The 24280-nt window shown below is 43.6% G+C and overlaps 2 long non-coding RNA genes across 2 annotated transcripts; both read right to left on the reverse strand.

Annotated features, from left to right (window-relative positions):
- Positions 1–1336: 1336 nt before the first annotated feature.
- LOC142764927 (uncharacterized) lies at positions 1337–7515 on the reverse strand. The gene is made up of 3 exons (XR_012883970.1): positions 7357–7515; positions 4351–4606; positions 1337–1779 (listed from the first exon to the last, which is right to left on the reverse strand). It is a non-coding gene; the product is annotated as an uncharacterized LOC142764927 (long non-coding RNA).
- Positions 7516–15561: 8046 nt separating this feature from the next.
- Positions 15562–23581, reverse strand: LOC142764928 (uncharacterized). Its single transcript, XR_012883971.1, has 3 exons — positions 23435–23581; positions 21473–21517; positions 15562–15792 (listed from the first exon to the last, which is right to left on the reverse strand). It is a non-coding gene; the product is annotated as an uncharacterized LOC142764928 (long non-coding RNA).
- Positions 23582–24280: the final 699 nt, after the last annotated feature.

The following is a 24280-nucleotide window of genomic DNA, read 5'->3' on the forward strand; positions in this document are numbered from 1 at the left end:
ATGCCATAACACCCTTTCAAATGGGTGCTGGAAGGGTGCTCCACATCGACGTACCAGTGGGCCAAATCTAGGATTGATGCTGGAGATGGCTAAAAATGCCGATTGCTGTATACTCTGTAGACCATGCTGAGTGCCAGCCCACATACAGTTTGTTTGTACTTGAACACATGTACTAAGTCGTCCATTCCACCCTGAACACGTGCACCATGCACGCGGCCGGCCCTCCACAGAGTGCCTTCCGCAGGCGCTTATGAAACTAGCACTGAAACACAGTGACAGCTCTAGGTGGGGCTTTTGCATCATCGTCTTTTAAAACACAGTGTCTCTGCAGTGAAGCTACTGGTAAGTTCGCTCCAGTGTTTTGCTTTCTCTATGTGTAGGCAAATAGAGAATCCGGCACTGTTATCGAGAAGTGCTGCAATTGTGCCTTACCCTGTCCAGGTGCTGTTCCTCGTGTTTTCGTTTTTGGCTGCTCTGGATAGAACAAGCTGCACTTCTAAAGAACAGTGTCGAATTTTAGATAAGCTGGTACTGTTGCAAGAGCAAAGTTAGCTTCACCACAAAGGAAGTGTGATTTGGCAAAGCCGTTGTTCTCCAGCAGTCAACAAAGTGGAGGCCCAATTACAGCTGTCTGTACGTTTGTGTACTAGTTACCAAAGTGCCCTCGAGAAGCGCTCAGCAGAGTGCCGGATGCATGGTGCATAGTTCAAGGTGGAAGTAGACAATATGTAAATATATACCTTAAAGTAAGCTATATTGAATAAATATGTGTGTTTCAATAATCATGAAATTGATCCCAGGGTGCGTAAATGGCCTGTGCTACCCATTTTTGGTCCAGAATGAATGTAATCTATTCAAGGCCCCTTGCTGCACACATGCATGCACAATTTATGGATGCTTGGTCACCATACAGACATGCATGCCTGCAAATTAAAATTCACAAGTTTCGAATACTGGTGATTATTTCAAATGCCATATACTCACTTTGAAAGACACACAGATAATATGCACTAAATACAGAACCTTGCCACATTGCACTCTTATAAATTATGTGTAGCAGACGTGAGCTTTTATGCATGTGAGAATGCAAGATATTAGGCCCCAACAAAAATTTATGACAAATAAATTACAAGATGCCAATAGTCACTATTTTATTGTACATAGCATACAACTGAAAAAGATTGACAATAGTAAACATGAGCTATGACCTTCTGCATCGATTGTAATGGTGAGATCTTTGTGAGTGAGGATCAATCTTCAGTTTCTTGAAATCTTTTTTCTTACGAGTAGACATCTTTTTTGTGACGAGACTTCTTTTTTAACTTTAACATTCTGACTTCCCTCCTTGCATAGTAGGTAACAAATAAATTATTTAGAACAATAAAATATAAGTTAGAGGCACCAGCAGTCCAAAGGCGCTTATTGAGGGTGTTGCCAGTGCCCACAAAATTGAAAAAGAAAATAGATAGGAAAGTAGGTGTGTGGTAAAACATGTGGGCTTATATAACATGCTTTAGTCATCACGCTAAAAGCCTTGACTACAAACTTGCTCGAGGCTTATTTACAGCTCTCCCTTTATATATGTGTGTGTGTGTTTCTAAACTTGTGCGTTACAAAATCACAAATATTGGCAAAGTAATGCAAGTGGTGTTGGAATAATATAATGTGATCATTCAAACACTTGCACAATCCATCTTCAGCTGCCCAGGCGACTTTGGTTCCTTTTACAAAAGTGTGGTCAGGGCGCTCCTTCTCTACAGCACATCCGCACCCGGAAGCCTAAAATAAAGACAGAAGTAATCACTAAGAGTTTTACAAGACAGACTGTCCAAGATACAATATGCTTTGTCATGCTAGAGTGTTCTTAGTTCTATGTGAGTAGAAGTCAGCATCAAAATTCGCTTTGTTGTCAATGAAAAACATGCTTGTTGGAGGTCCCCCAGGCAAAAAACTGTAAACAATTTGACAGTACCTGGGAGCCTACAGAGGGTAGCACGTACAACAGATTTCACATAGAAAAACAAACAGCATAGTAGAAAGAAAATTTATACACAAGAAACATCTGAGCAATGATTCAGCATGATGCACACGTGAAACATGAGTTAGGTTTGAGTAAAAAAGCTATTCATCAAGTAATTGCGCACATCCGATTTGAACGAACCGAATAAGGCACTGAAGTTAATTAGGGGTTTTTAAAGAATTGTAAAGTGCCAATAAGCAATATTCTAGTCTAGCTCTACAATAGTGTGTCATGTATGTAGTACTAGTATTTGCCTGTTAGGTATGCTGTAGTCATGAACATATTCAGTTTTCCTAATACCTAAAACTTAGTATGTTGCAGTCCAGCTGTTCATGTTCAATAAATAATTGTTTATGGTAGCACTTAGGTTACAAAAATGATGCTAAAAATTTGGCAGACCCCACATACTTTGGGAATTGATGTTATGCGAAACACGCATAACATGTATTTTAATTTTTTTATTGAGCGATCTTATGAAGTGGAGCTCAATATAAGTACAAATTCTCGCACACACATACGTTAAACAGCCGCATATGTTTCATTTGTTATGGGGAGATGTCACACCTTTGACAACATTAGCAGTTATTTGCTGTTTCGTAACGATGCCAACAGAAACATGGATATTAGCCACACTAGAAGTGGTGGGCTGGTATGAAGCACTGGTGTTTGCGCTGGCACTCGCGACGATGGTAGCCCTCAACACTGCTACACAAATACTTCACAGGATGGTGCCTGACTACAATTGACTTTGACTCGACCTCACGGCTGCATCATAGGAGTGCACATGTAATAGTTATAAAATTTGATAGCCAGTACAGCAACGACAATTGATGTTACACAAACATTCGAGACTATTTGGAAAGTATAACCGAGGCCGGGCATGGCTCTGTGGTAGAATACCTAATTACCAAGCAGAATACTAGGTTTCGGTTCCTGCTAGGACACTTGACTTTATTCTTTGTATTCATTTGGTCAATGCTGCCTATGTCAGCTTTTTAACATGATAGCGTTGAAGAGCTCGTGTCGCAGAAAACCCGCCGCCGGCGTCTGCCCCGTTGGTTGTGAGCGAAAAATCGTCTGTGAATCTGTGACCGAAAAATCAAGTTACCTAGTTTCCAGAAACTCGAAATTCCTACTTATGACCTAATGGAGGCATGCTAATTGCTGCAAAACAAAACCCCCAAGTCGTACTACTAGACACTCAACACAGGGCTTAACACACGGAAGTCTATTGACATCGGCCAAACATTAACGTTAGATGTACAGCGCTGTTCCTTTTCCCCATTTCATGAACTACACAATGCCATGATAATTGGACCCTGGTATTTTTGGTGGGCTATATCGCACAAAAAATACAAGGATTATGTAAAAAGAATGGCATCAAATTTTACCGGCATGTCATCGAAATAGAGACACAGGCTACTAGTCTTATTTATAATGCTGAGAGCATTTAGGGTAACGGCATTGAAGATAGCTGGTGGCCTTTTTCACTATCTAATTATCAATTTTTCATTATATAGGTATCAAAATTCTGCCATGTCAGTCATAGTTTACTGACATTGCAAGCTCAAAAAAAGTGTGGCTCTGAAGGCATCAACACAGCGTTTTGCCAGATCTTCTAAGAAGGCAGTCTTTAAAATTGCTAATGTTTCCAATTTTTTTGCTATAAATTTCGTGCTTTGCATCCAAATGAGCCTCCATCCAACTTGTTTTTTTGCATTCGTGCTCTCACTAACTGCTTACCTTGTCTTGTCAAGTGTTCGCTGACATAAATAGGACTACTTGATCTAAAAGGAAAGGCCACTGTAGACAGACGTAAGTTTTTTATCTTATCCAGAACATTTCATTTCTAACATCGTTCATAATGCACTACTATTTTTTTTCAAACTAGGCTTGTTTGTTCCTACTCTGTCTGCAGTGTCAATATCATCACGAGTAATGGTTTTTCCATCATCGCCCAAACATTTCGGACAGCATCAAAAGAAAACCCTTATCTGAGACCCCTTTGATGTTGGATAGTTCAACCTTGAATACAGTGTAAATTCTTCAATTTTCATCTGAAGTTGCTTATTTTCACCTCGAAGTTTTTTGTGCCTGTTTCAAGGTGCGACAGGCTCTTCATGCGCAGCCTTTATTTCTAAAGAGAGCACGTTGACACTGTCACCACCTTCGTTTCACACTTCTTGAAGGACCAAAGTTCAGTATGAATTTTGTGCTTGATAACCTCAGTTTACCATGACAAACAATTCACAGGAAACATTAGTACTCTTGCTTGGCAGGAGTGCATGCAGTAATACCATTACAATCAAAGCAAGAAATAAGTGTCTCACCTGTGCAAAAATGATTTTGGCAAGCACTGTGAAGACCACACACACTGCTGCCAAACTGAGGAGAATATGGAGAGCACTTCATATAAGTAGGCAGCGTCCAGTAGCTTGGTGAGGCACAGCGCATAAGCAGGGTGAACAGAGCTGATGCTTGAAACAATGGTTCAGAGTTTGCTGGAGCTTGGGCTCCTTGACCTTGTCGGGAAATTTCCTTGAGCAGCCTCACTCAAATGAAATGACAGACCGTGCCGAAGAATGTCTGCACGAGTGCAAAAAAATTATTTTAGTGAGGTTTTTCGAGACTGCATGCGCTGCTTGCCAAATTGCAGTGAATGGCTAAAAACGCATGGCCAACATATATTTAGTGGCACGCAACTGAGAAATACAAAAAGGGCATGCTGCAGTATAAATACAACGAAAAACATGCTGCTGCAGAGCTTTTCATGTCGATGTCATACATGTAAATTTTCATTCACCTTTATAGCTCACTCATGCACGAAGATGAAGTTAGAACTTTTAGATGAAGACACCTCCTTTCAGCTGTATCGACTGCACGTAATTAAGAGATAAGCATGCGTAGGTAATGCTGTTGCCTGCAATCAATAAATTCTGTTCTAGAAGCTGACCAAATATATGCACGAGTGCATCCATAGAGGCACATTTGCAATTCTGTAGTTATGATACCCATGTGATGTCTTTCTTAAGTAAATGCCATGCAATATGCACCATATGAATATTTTATTCCGTAAAATTGCAATACCACTGCATATACATGTCTGTATGCGCATATGCATCCACTGCAAGCATAAAATTAAAGCAATACTGACACATGAATTTTTTTTTACCAAGGTAGTGGAGGGCTCCAGAAATTTCGACCACCTGGGGTTCTTTAACATGCACACAAATCTGAGAACACAGGCCTACAGCATTTTCACCTTTATCGAAAAAGCAACCAGCCAGGCCGGAATATCATCCTGCGACTTTCGGGCTAGAAACCGAGTACCTTAGCGACTAGACCACTGCGACAGGACTTCAATCTCCCTGTTCCCCCGTGTAGGGTGATAGACCGTCTTTGCTGGTCTGGCTAACCTCCCTGCCTTTCCTTCTCTACCATTTATTCTCATGAGTTCAACGAATGAAGCTTCCTTCAAACGGCTAACATTCGGACGTTTATAATTTGCCTGAAATTGAGTTCACTAAATGAATATTGTGTGCTGCTTCATAGTGATAATTGATCTAAATTGTTCTGGTTGGCTAAAAAGGCACTACTCCTCACTTCTAATCAAACAGCACAAGCTGTCTAATGACCATAGGGGAGGTAAAGTGGAAACGCTAAGACAAAACATCAATCTTGGACCCCATGCCATCACAATGAAGCAGGCAAGCTTCTGCAATATTGACCGGCAACCAGGATCTCAGACACTGCAGATAGCTACATAACGTAATGGTTTCCCAACATGACGTAAAGGCAGCAGAATCACATATTTGCCTAACCTGCTTCATTATGATAACGATGAGGCCATAACGTTATTGGCCTCTGTATGCTAATAACAATTTACCTTGCATATCATGTGACATTAACATTCAATATGACGTCATGAATCTTGCATCCTACCATGTGGTCTAAGTACCAACAAGGCGGTTTTAGTGAGGTTGGTGCAAGGCAATAAACAAAAATCACTTGGTGAACATTATTTTTGATATTATTCAATTGGGCTGATGCGTACATCTTCAAAAAACGGCAGTTTAGATTTGTTCATTCTTAGATAAATACAATGTCTAAGTTCGCATGTCAGCAGCAACATATGCACGCATTTGGCACGCATACTGTGATGTATAGCCTTATTGTGTTTTGAGCAATAAATTAGGCATTCATAGACTGCACATATCACAGGTCACTTGTAAATCTGCAGCGAGGTCATAAAGAATTTATGATATCAGATAAAGCGTTACACTTGTATTCGAAAGTGTCATTGGAAGTTTTGGTAGAACTTAGTTTTAGAATGTTTGTAGACGTATAGGTATTCGGCAAAGTTTTAATTCCAAAGCGGGCTGCAGCGCCCACAATTCTTTTACAAACCAGAAGAATGCAATGATATGTGAGCAGGAGAGAACAAGCAGTACCACCAAAATTGCACTCGAACGAGTGAACTACTGCTGAACCTAGCGCTTGCACAGCTAAGGTACGGCTATTCGGCCACTCATAGAGAAAATGTATTGACCCAGGCGTAATTGCACGCTTTGAGAACCGCACCTACAGCACGCTGTGTCAAGTTTACGCACACTTAATTAAGCTGAATATCATGGTCATTTAATAATTATACGTGCCCGGTTGATGCAAACACATTTGGTCACACAGGAAAACACATCTACCTTATAGTAGTCACACACATTTAATGATCATGTAGCTGTTGAAAAGAGGACGCGTAACATATGAAACTTTCTTCATATACTTCTTTGGCACAGAAAACGAACAAGGCCGCGTAAGTACCAACGCGGACACCACGTTATTCTTCTCTATTCTTCTAAATTAAATACGCAAAGATCTAATTCAACGCGAATCAGCGGAATACTCCAACGCACGCGACACACAGACGACGCTTACGGCTTCCATGCGCAGTCCCCGAACGGCGTCCGACGGCATTGCAAAAATATAGTGATTCGTAGCGTGAAGAGCATCGCCCGCCGCCTCACAGCATCACAGCGCACATTGCTTTAACCTCCTTCTCCACACAAAAAATTCATCCGCGCGTAACGTCCCTGAGCTTAGACTTGAGCCTAATGAAATCAGACACGCCAGCAGGCTCGCTACGTTAATAAAAACTCGCTTATCGTCTACCAGCTAGAAAAACCTTAGTTCACAACGTTATTATACTATAGTGCCTTCGGTGTTAACCGCGGGAGGAGCCGAGGACGCGAGCGGAAGCATAAAACAGCCTGGATCGGGCACGCCGCGGCCTGGCCGGAGAAGCAAAAAACAAAGCGTCGATAGCAGAAACATCCACCTACCTTTTTAGTTTGGCGAGCGCTCGACGGTACAAAGCAGCCAGTCCTCTCTTGAGTATAGTGCATCTTCGTAACAAGCAGCACCGACAGAACACGAAAGACAGCGCAAGCACACTTTGAACAGCATAAAAAATTGACTTTAAACGCTCGGCACACGGCCGTTGCGGCCTTTAGGAAGATACCGCCATTTCTGTCCTGCTGACGCCACCGATCCGCTCTTGCGCACATATTTTTTTATATGATAAGTAAATAGAATATTTCTGCTTAAATTTTAAGTAAAAAATAGTGAAGATAGAAGATACGCTAGTGCGTATTGCATAGAATATTTTTTACTTTTGAAAATGACAAACTCACATAACGCGTATTTGCGCAAAATTTGAAATGTGAAAAAGCGCGCGAAATTTGAAACGTTTGCTTGCTTGTGTATTTCTTATACCAATACCTTGTTAGCATCTGTACATTGGTTGAGTGGTTAAGCTGGCTGCTAAAAACAGTGTCAAAGCGGTTGTATATTAGTACAAAGTACAGGCAGCAAGCAAAATTTGTCACATCAAAATAAGCGTATTAGTTGGCAAACAATATTTTAGCTGTCTTTAGTGAATTTTCTTTAGGAAAATGTTTTAGTCAAGGCTCATTTAACTTGCTTTGAAAAATATTTCTATGAATAAAATCAAGGAAACGTTTTTTTATTGTTATGATATTAGAACGTCAAAGTCCATAGCCCGCCATAAAAATTGGTAACACGTGTCAACTGATACATTGTAAGGTTAACAAATATTTGTACAACACAAAAACTATTTTATCTACCACGGTCTTGTTCGTATGTATTTCTTTGCATTAACAAATGTATGATTTATTTATACTGTCATGAACGAAGCTTTGTTTTCAATGTTAGGCGGAAACGAGACCGAGAGCTCTATATGTGTAAGTCACAATCCTGTTGTAGCTCAACAAGCTGCGTACTCCGCCATTGGCTAGTGAGCTTGTAGCGCATGGCTTGGTCAACGCCGGCCGTGAGGCGACGAGAAAAAGGCAGCAAAAATGCAAGAACCAGTGCAGAACTTACGTTCATCCGGGCACTATCGCTATTCAGATATCAGTTACTGTGGTGGGGCTATTGATGAGACCATGGTGTCTAACCAGTAGACATCTAAAAGCTGTTGGTTATTATGATTGCCCCTATGACCACGTTACTCACAAAGCTTTGTCGATGACTGTGCACCCTAATGGGTGCTCATCAGCACCCATTAGTTGTTGCACCCTTTTTGCGCCCTAGTTTCCACCCTTTTGATGTGTTCACCCTTTAGGTTCCGCTTGTAGGGTGCTGAGACGATAATTGGGTGCTCAAAGGGTGTGCTTAGGGTGTCGGCACCCTTTTTGACACCCTTAAGAGTCAGAATCGGTTTACTGTGTAGATGTGTTTAGCGGCCACAAGTATTGCGTAGCTTCCGCTGTGAAGATACTTGTGTCTGGTTGTAGAGGGCCAGCATCCAAAAAGAATGGGCCCACAGCAGCGTAGGACACAGAGTAGTTAGACTTGGAGGCATCTGTAAAGAACTCAGCACGTGTATATTTGTGTTGAAGTCCAAGGAAGTATGTTCGGATATGGGCAATGGGCGCGTGTTTTGTAATTTCTAGGAAAGACACATCGCAGTTTATAGTCCGCCATTGCCACGGTGGCGGGTATGCTACAGGAGCCAATAAACTGTGTTCAAGGGACACACCGGTTTCTTCAGCTAGACCCTTCAGGCGATTGAGTAGGGCTGCTTCATCGAAGGCCTAATTTGAAACAGAAAAGAGGTCAACAAATTAATAATGGTGGAGTTTGAGGGGCGCTTCTTGTCTGCTTTCGCCTTAAAGGAGCACTGACATCAAAGTTACTCACGCCAAGATTTCTTCGTCAACGAGTAGCTACAGACCCCGTAGCAGCGATTCGCGACCTAAAACGCAACTTAGGGATGAATGACTATCACTTTAAATTGATTTTTATCACTGGTAATTAGCACTATTCAAAATGGCCGGCAATCCCGCCATTTTTAGCGCTGGGAGCACTAGCAGTTGTGCTACCTCGCGAACACCTCCAGATCACGCCACAGCTGACCACTTCTCCACAGAAAAGAATGACGTCAGGCTCAGCTGTTCCGCAAGCATTTAGTTTGCTAGGAGGACACATCCAGCCATGCCTTGTCACCTGCATTACGGTCGTTGCCATATAAAGTGTCCACTTGGGTTCAATACGATAGTCTGGAGCTTAGAATCATGGCGATTCGCGACGTTGCGAATTATTTTTGCTTCGATCGACCGTTTGCAGAACAGTGATTCCGAAATGGACGCCGTTGCAAGCAGCACGGGAGAGATGCCCGGGGCTGCACGCTTCAGCCATGTTCGCTCGTGTGTGTCAGTTAGCTATATTGGTCTGTTTTGGCGTATATATAGCTATAGCTATCGCAATATAGCTATTGCGAATGAGCATCAGCGGAGAAATAGAATAAATTTCCTGCTTGCCAGGTTCTTTTTCGAGCCTCCAGATTGCCCCACATACCCAGCCTGTCACGGTTGACATGGTATTACCACTTTTACGTGGACGAGCGTGTTACTTGTTAGCGATGATATCTAACTATATGCTGTTCCACTTTTGATATCTTGTGGTAATGTTGATGCGCGACACATACGTCATATAAAAAGACACCCTCATTGCGCTTTTTCCGTGCTTCGAACTAGACGACTGCAACTCATCTGCAACTCACAACAATTCCCCGAAATGATGACTGACAATCACGCGTTTACTCATGCTAACTTCTTCCGCCATTCTTTTAAAGGTGGCTTTTATATTGATAATTTCACGAAATCATTCAAACCGGCGCGACGAAAATCAGACGCGACGAGCGAGTGCGTTTCTGCGATTTGGCGCCAGTCAGCGCCGCGACAAAAACACTCGGATAGTACACGTCATCGCTACTAGGGCATCGTTAGTCAGGTTGGTATTTGTGAAATTTATCACACCGAACACGTAGCACAAGTGTCGAGGTGGCAGGGCAGTGTCTTTTCTATTTTTTTCTCCTTAGCTTTTCTATGCGGTTTGACTTCGAACTAAAATAACTTCCACGCACTTGATGCCGTTCCAATTTAACCAAGAAGACCTATGCATAGCAATCAAACAAACTATGGGCACATCTCAATCTTGAAATTTGATGTCAGTGCTCCTTTAAGGCAATATACAATGGACATGTAAGTTCTCTGCAGATGGAGCGACCACTCATTTGACTCAACGTAAAGGCTTTCTACGGGGATTGTGCGAAAAGCACCCGTAGAAAGGCGGATACCCAAATGGTGCACGGGGTCCAGCATCTTGAAAGCACTTTGAGTCGCAGACTGATAAACAACGGCCCCATAATCTAAGCTGGCACGAATGAGGCTTCTATACAAAGTCATGAGACATTGCCTGTTGACTACCCCACGTAGTACGTGACTACACGTTTAGAAAATTCGTGGCTTTTGAACATTTTGTTTTCAAATACTTGATGTGCGATATGAAGGTTAGCTTGTGGTCCAATATTAGGCCTAAGAGTTTATGCTTGGCATTAACAGACAGACGTTGACCATTGAGTTGAATGTCACATTCTGAGTGCATGCCTCTTTTTCGGGAGAACAAGACAAATGTGCTTTTTGGGGGGTTCAGTCGGAATCTATTTTCCTCAGCCCATTCGGAGACCTTCTTTAAACCTACTTGAACCTGCCGCTCACATATTGCCAGGTTGCACAACTTAAATCCAAGCTGGACGCCATCGACATATGTACAATAGAACATACGGCGGGGCATGGACAGGTGCAGGGAATACATTTTATAATAAAAAAGTGTACAACTAAGTAGACTGCCGTGCGGTACTCCTATTTCTTGGACAAAAGTTCGGGAGAGAACACTGCCCACACGGGCTTGAAATGTCCGAGTAGACAAGTAACTCTCAATTATGGAAAGCATTCTACCACGGACACCCAGATGAGACAAGTCTCTTAATATGCCAAAACGCCATGTTATGTGTTAAGCTTCTCGATGTCGAGGAACACAGAGAGGAGGTATTGTTTGTGGACGTAAGCGTCTCTGAGCTCTGCCTCAATACGCACCAGATGGTCGGGGGTGGATCTACCTTCTTGAAACCCACCCTGGATTCGGTCGAGTGGATTGTGTGTTTCAAGGAAATGTAAAAGTCGGCGGTTTATCATCTTTTCAAAAAGTTTACACAGGCAGCTTGTAAGTGCGATGGGCCTATAACTCGAAACTGAGGAAGGGTCCTTGCCCTATTTTAAAATGGGAATAATCATACCCTCTTTCCAGGTAAGAGGAATAGCGCCAAAAAACCAGATAGCATTGTACAAGCCAAGTAGGGTTTTTTTGCGTTTCGATTGCTAGGTTTTTCAACATTTCGTTCACCACACGATCAGAGCCTGGGGCGCCATGACTACAGGAGTTCAGTGATGTTTGTAGCTCAGCTAAGCCGAAAGCTCGGTTTTATGCTTCGTGTTTCGTACATGTGTGTTCTAGTTTCTGCTTTTCAATTCGTGATTTGTATCTTTCGAAGGCTTCACTACAGTGTGACGAGGTGCACACTTGTTCGAAGTGTGCGCCGAGAAAGCTTGCTTGATCTTCCAAGCTGATACCTCGTGTGTTTACGAGAGGGAGTGGAATAAAATTGAATTGGGGGGTTTAACGTCCGAAAACCACCATATGATTATGAGAGGCGCGTAGTGGAGGGCTCGGGAAATTTTGACCACCTGGGGTTATTTAACGTGCACCCAAATCTCAGTACACGGGCCTACAACATTTCCGCCTCCATCGGAAATGCAGCCGCCACAGGAGAGGGAGTGGATATACTTGTCTTCCTGCTATTCTCCTAACCATGTTCAAGACTTTAGGCTCCTGTGTATATGAATTGATGCCCAATATAAAGGTGTGCGAACTTTCTCTTCTGGCCTGTCGGCGCGTCCTCCTGCCTTGAGACTTTCTGTTTTTAAAATTTGTAAGATTCTTCGCTGTCGGAGAGTCTCGAAGCAGCTTCTATGCTTTATTTTGTTCTCTACGTGAATTCCGGCAGTCGCTGTTCCACCAAGAAACGTGCCGCCTGGTGAACCGTCCAGTTTGTGGGATACAATTTGTTGCAGAATCAATAAGAAGTGGTGTGAAAAAGTCTACAGCTGCATCTATACTTAATTGCAATATGTCCGACTAACCTAACCGGATACTTTTCTGAACTTTTCCCAGTCCGCTTTGTCTGCCATCTGGGAACATGTGGAGGACCTTTGTCTAGGGGTGTACTTAGATTGATCGGAAAGTGGTCACTTCCGAAAGGATTGTTGATAACTTTCCATTGAAAGAGGGGTAAAAGCGATGAGGACACAATGCTGAGATCTATGCATGAGTAGGTTTTGTTGGCAATGCGAAAGTATGTTGGCTCTTTTCTGTTCAACAGACACGCACCCGAAGAGAAGAGGAAGTGTTCGATTAGCCGACCTCGTGCATCGCAGCGAGAGTTGCCCCATATAACTTTATGTGCATTCAAGTATCCAAGGACCCCATAACATTCCGGTAGTTCATCTATCAGTGACTGGAATTAGTGTTTTTCGAGACGGTACTGTGGAGGTATGTAAAGAGAGCAGATGGTGACAAGTTTGTTCAAAAGAAATTCTCGAACAGCCACTGCCTCATGGGATGTTCGTAGTGGTATATTTGCACATGCTACGCCCTGATCTACTATAATGGCCATGCCACCAAATGACGCTACAGCGTCATTGCGGTCCTTTCTGAATATTACATATTGACGTAGAAGTTTAGTGTTCCTGGAGTTGAAGTGCGTCTCTTGTACACACAACACTTTTGGGAAATGTTTTTGTAAGAGTTCCTGGATATCATCGATGTTTCTAAGCAGTCTTCTGACGTTCTATTGTATTATTTGTGTAATAGTTATGAGTGTAAATGGGTGCTGTGTGTACTGAAGACGTATTGCTTACAGTCGCGAACCTTTGTCAGGCCAAACGATCATAGTTTTTGACTTTTTGATGCGCTCTAAAGAGCCGCGCCTCTCCTTCGGCGCCAAAGACAACGTTGAACTTGCGGTTGTGTCCATCACGTCGGACGAGGTGCTGGATGCCCGCTCGTGGTTCACGCGTGTGGGCATGGAAGTCTTAGGGATACCTGTCGAGACAGAAGGCCCTGTGACTTCAGGTCCGGAGGACTGTAAAGTTTGTGGTGGCGGAGGAGCCTGTGCTATTTCCTCTGAGGGGGTCAATGGCGCTGCCACACATCCACTTTGTGTGGTACGTGCGGGCGCTGCGGGTTTTAGTGACACTGCCCCTTTTTGTGCCCCCTCCGCGAACGAAGGGCCCTGCATTAGTAGACGCTTGCGCGCCTCCCTAAACGAGATGTTTTTGTTTACTTTCAGTGTAAGTACTTGCTTTTCATGTTTCCATGTAGGGCATGTCTGAGAATAAGCGGGTGGGCCACCAGCGCAGTTCGCGCAGTGAGTAGTGGTTTCTTCACAATTGTCTGCGGCATGCTCGTTCAAGTTACACTTTGCACAGGTTTGACGGCCGCGGCTGCTCTGAGAACCGTAGCTGAATCGCTGGCACTTAAAACAACGTTAGGCGTTAGGGATGTAGGGCCAGACCTTTAACTTCAAGTAGCCTGTTTCGATATAGTCTTGAAGTGTGCTCGTACAAAATGTAAGAATGAGGTGCTTTGTAGGGGTTTCTTTGTTATCACGCCTAATCCTAATTCTCTGTATATGCGTTACATGCTGTTCACTCGAGCCCTCGAGGAGCTCACTGTCTGTCAGGTTAATTAGGTATTCATCAGACACTAGACCTCGGGAACTGTTCAGGGAAGGGTGTGGTGTGATAGATACAGGTGTTGTTCCAAAAGAGGTGAATTTTGTCATGTTTTCATACTGTATTTTCGTTTGAACTTCAAGGAGAAAGTCCCCCCTAGCCACACGTGTAGCCTGATTTCTTGGACCAAGGGTATCGGTGAGGCATTTGGAAACAACATACGGAGAAATGGTTCTCGCTTTCTTTTCTTGCGTTTCACAGTGTATCACATGGAAGCGCGGGAAAATTTCTTTCGGCTTAAAAAGTACATTCAGTGTTGCTTCAGTGCGCCCCCTCTTAGGAGGAGGGCGATCAAACAGTTTAGAAAATGAAAAAGAGGCCATAAAGTATATATAATTACGGCAGCCAAGCCAGCCACCCACCATCGAGCCCAACTTGTGGAAGCGGCAGCAGAATTATAAAGGCACGCCTGCGCCAGCTGTACAGAGCCACTACAACCTAATAATATGTCACCAAGAGAGACCATATACACAAGGTTAGCCATTACCTGCTGGAAGATGGAAGTAAACAGAAGGAAGGAGATGACCGGAAAGATTGGAAGAGAGAAAAGACGAAGATCAGGAGAGAGAGACAGGAAAAGGCGACTGCCGATTTCCCCTGGGTGGGTGAGCCCAGGGGTGCCATCTACGTGAAGCTGGGGCCACAGGGGAGTGTTGTCTCTTCCGGGGGGGGGGGGGGGCCTTGAAAGTCCAATCACCCGGCATTGGCTCAACCCCCATGATCCCCTTTTCCCCGGACACGTTTCAGCCACTCACGGATAGGCGTGGGAGGGAGTCGAACCCCCCCCCCCCCGTTAGCTGGGATCCGTGGGGTCCGTTAGCTGGGGTCCGTACAGACCAAACGCCTGCTTGCGCAGACGCCCCTGCGGGGAGAGCTAAAAGTCATAGGCAGCTAGATAGATAGATAGATAGATAGATAGATAGATAGATAGATAGATAGATAGATAGATAGATAGATAGATAGATAGATAGATAGAGAGTTAGATAGATAGAAAGAAAGATAGATAGATAGATAGATAGATACATAGATAGATAGACAGACAGAAAGAAAGATAGATAGATAGAAAGATAGATAGATAGATATATAGATAGATAGATAGATAGATAGACAGACAGAAAGAAAGGCACACAGACAGATAGATAGATAGATAAATAGATAGATAGATAGATAGATAGATAGATAGATAGATAGATAGCCGAAGATAGAAGTCGCTGAAGTTCTCTAAGAAATGCTTTGCACCTAATATTGATTATTGAAAGTCTTAAGGAATAGATAACGTGCTGTCTGCTTATTGTTTTAGAAAATCTAGCAAACTTTGTCACAGCAATAATGCTTTCGTGTAATCTAGTTTTAATACACAATTGTCAGTGAAACACATCTAAGTACTTGTCTACCGCGCAGCGTCAGGCACTACACAAGTAATTTCACATAACTGTTTTGAGGTAAATGTATTACAGTTGTATAGCTGTCCATTTACATGACATCTATTCGTAACTTTGTCGTAGTAATACAATGGTCTATACACAGCTCCAAGCCTTGAAAGCTGGTCGCAGTAGCAGGCTGCAAATGAAACAAAAGATGATATCACACTTTCAGTTGCAAAGCTTGTCGCATGAAACAATTGGCCTTATAACCACGAGAATGATGAAAAGTTTAGTCTGGTAGCGGATCTGCCTACTATATTACTACCACCACTGCTCATAGGTACGGTAATATGTGTGCTTTTTTGCTGCGTCCACGCCTTCTACTTCATGGTACTTCTGATTGTTATTGGTCCGTAGAGAAAACTAAAGAACGTTTTACAGACTATTAGTTCCTTAAGATATTCTTACTTGAACAAACGTGAAAAGAAATTGCTCGCTAATGCACCGACACATGTGTAACCTTTCGCATAAAAACGTTGTCTCTTCTTTACAGGTTGAGTGCCGTTGGCTCTGAACAGTGGCTACATGTATTTGATTACAACCCGTAGTATCCAAAGCGGAACCCCTTAACCCGCAAGGAGTCTACAGACTTTTAATGCTGAAGCTGGATTTTTTAAACGGCACGTTCCTACAAAGACTGAGTCATCCAGTAAAACGACAGTGTCTGTGCTTAAATAATTAATAAATTCAAACAATGCGAACTTGAGACATTACTCGAAGAATTCATCGAAGATTACTATAATACTTAAAGGGAAACCTTATCGCAGCCATTTGTGTGTTTTAATTTTCCGATAAGTTGAGGCTAATGCTTTTGCTTCTAGGGTGCACAACTCTGAACTCGGGCGTAGGTGGTGTTGAGCTCTTGCTCGGGGAGCTCGTTTAAGCGCAGCTGTAGACGACGCAATTAAATCTATTGCATAGCTCACGATTCAAAAATAACTAGCTAAAAACACTATATTGTGTATAGTCAACCACTTGACAAGCAATAGTATAGGCACGTTGTTTGCATTAGGAGGAGAGTGTCGAGAGCAGCCTATCAAGTGCGGATAATTTCGTGCAGCCTATATCACACCAATCACCAAAATTGGAGGGTAGGGCTATTGCCTAACTAATGGGGACGCCGCGAAAAGCAGCGTGGGTGCAAGGTCCGCATCGCCGCCAGTGGCCACAAAGGACCCAACGTCTCGACACAGTGATTCATTATTTTTCTCATTCTATATATATATATATATATATATATATATATATATATATATATATATATATATATATATATATATATATGTATGTATGTATGTGTGTGTGTGCGTGTGTGTGTGCATGCATGCAGATTTGTATAGATTTGCGCATTGTACATTGTAACGCCAACTTGAAGTGTTTAACATTTTCTTCCCATAGTTTATTGTATTTTTTGTCTTTTTTGAGATCAAGGGCTGAACCCTCTAGTTTCACCACCGATGCGTGGTTGAAGCTTTGTCAAGCCGTCAGAGGACAGCTTTTTTCTCGGCCACCTTTTTTAAGCGGAATAGTTTGTTTTTTGGTGAAAATAAAGGGTTTTGGTCGATGGAGTGATCGATTGAATCATTGATTGATTGATTGATTGATTGATTCGTGCTGTCCTTGTTACCACTTTATGTAGTCTTCTGTCGTGCTCCAAGTTCAGTCTTTTTTGCTCTCATTCACTCTTTCGGATATGCAGGCGCAGAGGCTCTCAATGTTAAAACTGGCGTCTAGGAGTGGCAATGAAAAAGCACTGACGCATGTTTTAAGCTACACTAACGCCAACCGAGTTTGAAGCTCTGGCTATTGCAAGTTGTATAACTGCAACTTTTTTAGCCAATACTGCAGGAGCTGCCAGAGTTCGAGTGTAACGGAGACAACTCTGTGCACTGCAGGCATCGCAAACTATGTAAAACAGTCGAAGGAAACGGAGTTTAGATACCTGTCGCTCGCAATATTGACAGAGTACAGCTTCGCTCATTTTAGTCCTAATATTCTGTGTCGATTAACACGATGTCTACGTCGCTGAATAAAAGGGCATGTGCCAAAAACCGTGTTTTAGAACAATTTCCTCAGGCATTGATACAACGCCTTCAACACGAGTGCCCCACTGTGAAGTCGGGTGTTGTGAATTATCTCTATAACAGGCTTTGTGACAGCTGCTAGAATGGTGAGACCCTCTGAAAACGATAATATATCGCGCTTCTCTTCAGTTTTGGGAACATGAAGATGTATTTCGAGGCTCACATGTGGCCTGAATCAACCGTGATAATATTGCTACGTAGCATTACCCCCCCCCCCGGCGGTAAAAAAGAAAGACGGCTCATGGCGTTTCTGCGTTGATTATCGCCACCTCAACAAAATTACCAAAAAAAGACGTGTACCCTCTACCACGCATTGACGATGCCCTTGATTGCCTCCATGGCGCCACCTTCTTTTCATCTCTCGACCTCCGATCTGGCTACTGGCAAATTGCTGTAGATGACTTGGACCGAGAAAAGACCGCCTTTGTTACCCCTGACGGCCTTTACCAATTCAAGGTCATGCCGTTCGGGTTCTGCAACGCTCCGGCGACATTCGAGAGAATGATGGACACGCTCCTACAAGGATTTAAATGGTCGACATGTTTGTGTTACTTGGACGACGTGATCATTTTCTCACCTACCTTTGCAACCCATCTTGAATGCCTTTCGACCATTCTATCCATATTTCGATGGGCCGGCTTGCAGCTCATTTCCTCCAAGTGCTACATCGGTCTTCGATAGATTACCGTATTGGGTAACCTTGTTGACGCTGCCGGCGTACGGCCAGACCCGGCGAAAGTACGCGCTGTAACAAACTTCCCAGTCCCACGCTCTGTCCATGATGTTCGCAGTTTTGTGGGCCTTTGCTCCTACTTTCGCCGGTTCGTGAAAAACTTTGCGGCTCTCGCACGGCCACTCTCCGACCTTCTCAAACAAGACGTCCCATTTTCTTGGGGCCCTCCTCAAGCTGACGCCTTCTCTCAGCTAATCACCGCTCCAACGACGCCTCCTATTCTTGCACATTTCGACCCCGATGCTCCCACAGAAGTGCGAACAGACGCGAGTGGTCACAGAATTGGTGCAGTTTTGGCGCAAATTCAGCGGAGCAATGACCGTGTAATCGCGTACGCGAGCCGTCTGCTTTCTAAGTCTGAACGCAATTATTCTATAACAGAACGGGAATGTCTCGCTCTTGTTTGGGCGGTTTCGAAATTCTGTCCTTACTTGTATGGCCGCCCTTTCCGTGTCATCACAGATCACCACGCGCTGTGTTGGCTTTCTTCTCTGAAGGACCCCACTGGACGACTTGGTCGTTGGGCATTACGCCTACAGGAGTATTCCTACTCGGTTGCTTATATGTCTGGACGTCTCCATCTGGACGCCGATTGCTTATCCCGCTAACCTGTTGATCAGCCCGACGAACCAGACATCAAGCCTAGCCTCAGCGTCATGTCAATGTCCTAGTTTCTTCAGATTGGTGATGAACAACGTCGTGATGCTTCTCTGCGACAACTTATTGGCCGTCTCGAATCTGCTCCGAACGACACGTCACTTCGCATGTACGTCCTCCTGAATGGCACGCTGAACCGTCGTAGCCTCCAGCCAGATGGCCCTGAGCTCCTTCTTGTGGTGCCGAAAAATTTGCGTTCAACCGTGCTGCACGAGCTTCACGATGAACCAACTGCTGGTCATCTGGGTGTATCTCGGACGTACGACCGCGTGCGTCACCGCTTCTTTTGGCGCGGTCTCTCCCGGTCCGTTCGCCGTTACGTGTCCTCCCGCGATAAATGCCAACGTAGGAAGCGACCAACTGCGCCCCCGGCTGGACTTCTTCAACCGATCTCCATCCCAACCGATCCTTTCTTTCGTGTTGGTATAGATCTTCTCGGTCCTTTTCCCGAGTCGAAATCTGGCAACAAGTGGGTCGCCGTTGCTTAGACTACGCGACTAGGTATGCCATCACTCGAGCGCTCCCCACCAGCACCGCTACTGACGTTGCGAACTTTTTGCTCCACGACGTCATCCTACAGCATGGTGCTCCTCGCCAATTACTCACAGATCATGGCCGCGCATTTTTTTCCCGTGTGATCGATGATCTTCTCCGCTCTTCCTCGACGCACCACAAGCTGACCACTTCCTACCATCCCCAAACAAATGGCCTTACCGAACGGCTAAATCGGACCCTAACGGACATGCTCGCGATGTATGTGTCCTCCGACCACCATGACTGGGACCTGGCGCTACCTCACGTGACCTTCGCGTACAATTCTTCGCGCCACGACACCACTGGTTATTCACCCTTTTATTTGCTTTATGGCCGTAATCTGACGTTACCCCTCGACACCTTACTTCCAACCACTACAACGCCGTCAACCGAATATGCACGCGACGCTATTGCTCGTGCCGACCACGCACGTCAGATCGCCCGCTCTAGACTTTCGGCTTCGCAAGCCACCCAGAAAGTTATCTACAACAGCCGACATGCTGACGTTCACTTCTCACCCGGTTCTCTTGTTCTCATGTGGTGCCCAATTCGTCGAGTTGGCTTATCAGAGAAGTTATTGTCTCGCTACATGGGTCCTTACCGTATCATCCACCAGGTAACCGACGTCACCTATGAGATCATTCCTGCATCTGAGACCACAAGCCTGCCTGCAACCACACCCAGTGATGTTGTGCACGTCAGCAGGCTAAAACCTTACCACCTGCCTACTGAAGACCGTAGTTAATGTGCACCGAGACGGCGCTTTTACCGCCGGGGGGTAATGCTACGTAGCTGACGTATCAGCGGTGAAAAGACGACAACGAGGAAGTGGTCTGTCGGTTGCCCGTGCTGCTTCCATCTTAGTCGACGCCATACGCATCATTTTGAATATAGATTTTAAATAGACACACCTCGTGTCATTTTTACGTGTCATTTTTACGTGTCATTTTTGCGTGCTGCTTGTGCCATAAAATGAGCTGCGTTATGAGACCTAACTGTTGTGAAATGGTGGAACGCAGAAAAAGTTTATTCTGCGTGAACTGACAGTCGACTCGATGGAATAACCATAAGAAATTTCAATAGGTCATGCTAATGTCGCAGCCCGAAACGTCCCCCTTCCACGTTGGAAACGAAAGGCCACAATACCGGGCACTTCGCTGAACCCTTTGATTGTCCACAGCTGACTCTGTAATGTAAGACTGCTTGCAGCTGCTTCCCTATTCTCCGTTGTTGCCCTTGTCGCTGCTTAATGCAAAGCAATGTTGGAGCGCGTGGCAGTGATCAATGAAGCTGCAATTATTACATGCAGGATAGATTCCGGTAAAGGCGGGTTCAGATAGAATATAATGCCACGGCAGTTTTTAATAGGAGCAATGTTGTTATATGGGAACCACTTCGGGGCTTTATGAAGGGTTTGAGTCTTCTAACCACTACCTTTGCCTTGTTACTGTCTATGTGGAATGTCTGATGATACTATGGCTCCCAAAAATCAATAATTAGCGCGTTCTAAACGTCCAACATCATAATGATAAAGCTGATGATTTTGAGAGCGCTCTGTGCCCCCCGTTGATCAGCACTAAGCAGGAACCTATATTATTTGGCTTCTCGCACTGGTACAGTACCTTTAGTGCCGCTGATGGGGTTTCCGAAGAAACTTCGTGAGTACTATTGCCAAAACAATTTCAAACAAGTCTGAAAGATTATCACTGGTAATTTATCAAAAACAGAGCAGATGTAAAACTGTTCAAAAAAAGTATGTGTTGAAAGAGGAAGGACAAGGAGGTCAAAGAAAATAAAATTGCTCGTACCTCTAGGGAAGTGGCATTGAGGAAGGACAAGCCGTGTGTCACAAACTATAAAGAAATGAGTATAAGACAAAATATTAGAATACCGTATAATCCATTCACCTTTCAGAGTAGTAGTGCACAATCAAATTGAAGCAGACTGGTTCAACAAATACATTCTCTGCATAAAGAGCTTATGTAAAATTGATGAAAGCAATTCACGATGCGCGGTGGATAACCGGTTGTTCGATGTGTGTATATCTTTATATTTGGCCTAAATACAAATCTGAAATTTAGCTTTCGAGTTCAGTTTGATTTCGTTATTGATGTTGCCGGTTAACCTTGACTGTTCAGAGCTCTATGAGCTTCAAACTACTGTCAGATACAACAACCTTATCAGCCGTACTGCTGGAACAGATATGCAAAAGGAGTAGAACTCAGTCAGACTAATTCAAGAAACATACCTTACGCATTCGCCTAAATGAGACTCACACTCGTCGAAATATTTCTGAGCCGCATTCACTCGGGCTCAGTCACCAAAATATTGCTTGCACTCACTCAGCCTCAGATTCACGGCTTGATCTAACCATGAGTGACTCAATCTGATTTGACTCATGAGTGAGTTCACCTACTTCTGATTACCGGTGATTTCACTTTCGGTGAAAATTGGAGAGCGCATGAGAGGAACTATTTTTATAGCCGTGGAGGCGTAAGACTGTCGTAGGTGGAGTCTGACCAGACTCCTTAAGGTGTACCCGACTATGGTTCTTTAGTTGTACCAACTTCGGGAAAACCACCACTTAAAAAAGTAGAGCAAGACAGCCTGTGAACCATACGCCTCCGCACCGACGTGAATATAGCCGTTGGTTATTTCCCCACCACCGAAAGCCGTCCGGGAAGCATCAGGTGTAAAGATAAAAAAATATGGTGTGCAGGTGGTTCCTGTGTTGCCTATAGTACACTTTTTAAAGTATTAAGCTACAGGAGAGAAGTTCGCCGTCCGCGGCCATATCGGGAAAAGAGGAGGCATCCCTCTTTTCGCTCGTCCTTTAGTGGTCTGGCTATCTGCTCCCGTGCTGCTCTTTCCTGCCATACTGAAATTAAATATATCCAGGCTTGTGTTGATTAAATAATGGATACCTGACTTCTCCTGCTAAAGAACAAAAGGAGAGATCTTATCATGTGAAACGACGCGAAAACAGAGCATTGAACAGCTATGTTCTGCTTTTCGTGCCTATATGTGCCATCACAAACAATAATATATTTTTTTTGCTTTCTTGTCGTAGGTACTGGTGTATTAGATATATTTGTATTTCTGTAAAAAAGGTATTCTGCCTATTTTACGACGTTAGACGCCTAAACGTTTACTGCCTGCCTACTTTAGGCACCTTAAACGTGATTTCACTATGCTTACATTCTATTTATGGCATCTACTTATGACAGAAAACTTAGCGAAAGCCTACATTACAGTTACAGCAAAAATTTCTAGTAATTTCGCGATCTCATTCACACAAATACGAAATACTTGCACTCTTTCACACATTGGCGCGAAATAAATTTTTATTTCAAACAAAATAATAGAACATTCAACTACTCGACCATAACACACAAATGCAATTATCGATACTTCGTAGAGGTTTCATTTGTTAACGCTAGACGAATGAAATCGATAGAAATATTAGGCCTGTATAGTGCAATTAAGAAGTTGGACATTCTTAACCAATCTTAATCATGATAACCTCATGCGGTTATCATGACGTTCTCTAAAAAGTCCTATATTGCGCCTTTAACACTTGTTCTAATCTATAAATTTAGCCGAACTGTGTCTAGAATGAATAGATTTTGTGACTGTACAGGGTACCAAATAGCGTTAAAAAACACATACCGCCGAAAACAAGCAAGCATAAGCATGAAAAGCGCCTTCAACTTGCTGTCGCCCTAAGGTATTGGAAAAAACAAAGAAAAGTAGAATGAATACTTGCTTACGCTGGGGATTTCGTAGTCCATATGTTGTAGTCAGGCAAATTATAAAAATAGACATCAGCATGACACGCATCTTATACATAGGACCCATCAGTATCTTCAATGCTGCCCGAGAAGTCATACCTAAGACTAGACACTCATGGTATATAAAGGATTTGCATTCACCACATGACTCAATGCCAAAAGGGATATAAAATCTGCTAGCTATTTTTAGTGCATTCGGGTCGGGGTGTGTCTTGACTCTCGTATTTAAAGCTTGACAAAAAACGTATCGTTGCGAGACACAATGAAGTTTTGAGCAAGTGATTGATGAAAAAAGACTTTGCACTTACGTCATTTCCTATGATCTTATGCCGAGGTCACGTAAAGCTTGTTCGATGGAATGCCCATTGTAAAGGGAAGCATATAAACTTCCAAAATGATTTTATATTATTCCTGATACGCCCCGTCGTGGTGGTCTGGTGGCTAAGGTACTCGGCTGGTGGCCCTCAGGTCGCGGGATGAAATGGCGGCTGCACTGGCTACATTTTAAATGGAGACGAAAATGCTGTACGCCCATGTGTTTAGATTTGGGTGCGCGTTAAAAACCCAGGTGGTCGAAATTTCCGCAGTCCTCCATCACGGCGTTCCTCATAATCATATGGTGATTTTGTGACGCCATGCCCCATATAATAATCAATTAAGCAAATGGCTAATTATAAAGCGTTAAATGGTTTTTCGCTCTTTCCTTATTTGGTGACATAAACGGCTCGGAAACAGAAACAGAGGGTGGAATGGAAGATACTTTAATTTGGTTTTAAACAAAAGGTTCGTGCTCTTTTGAGTATTGAGGTGCAATTGAAATGTTTT

This window comes from Rhipicephalus microplus, chromosome 6 (assembly GCF_043290135.1).
Source record: "Rhipicephalus microplus isolate Deutch F79 chromosome 6, USDA_Rmic, whole genome shotgun sequence".
NCBI classification, from domain to species: Eukaryota; Metazoa; Arthropoda; class Arachnida; order Ixodida; family Ixodidae; genus Rhipicephalus; species Rhipicephalus microplus.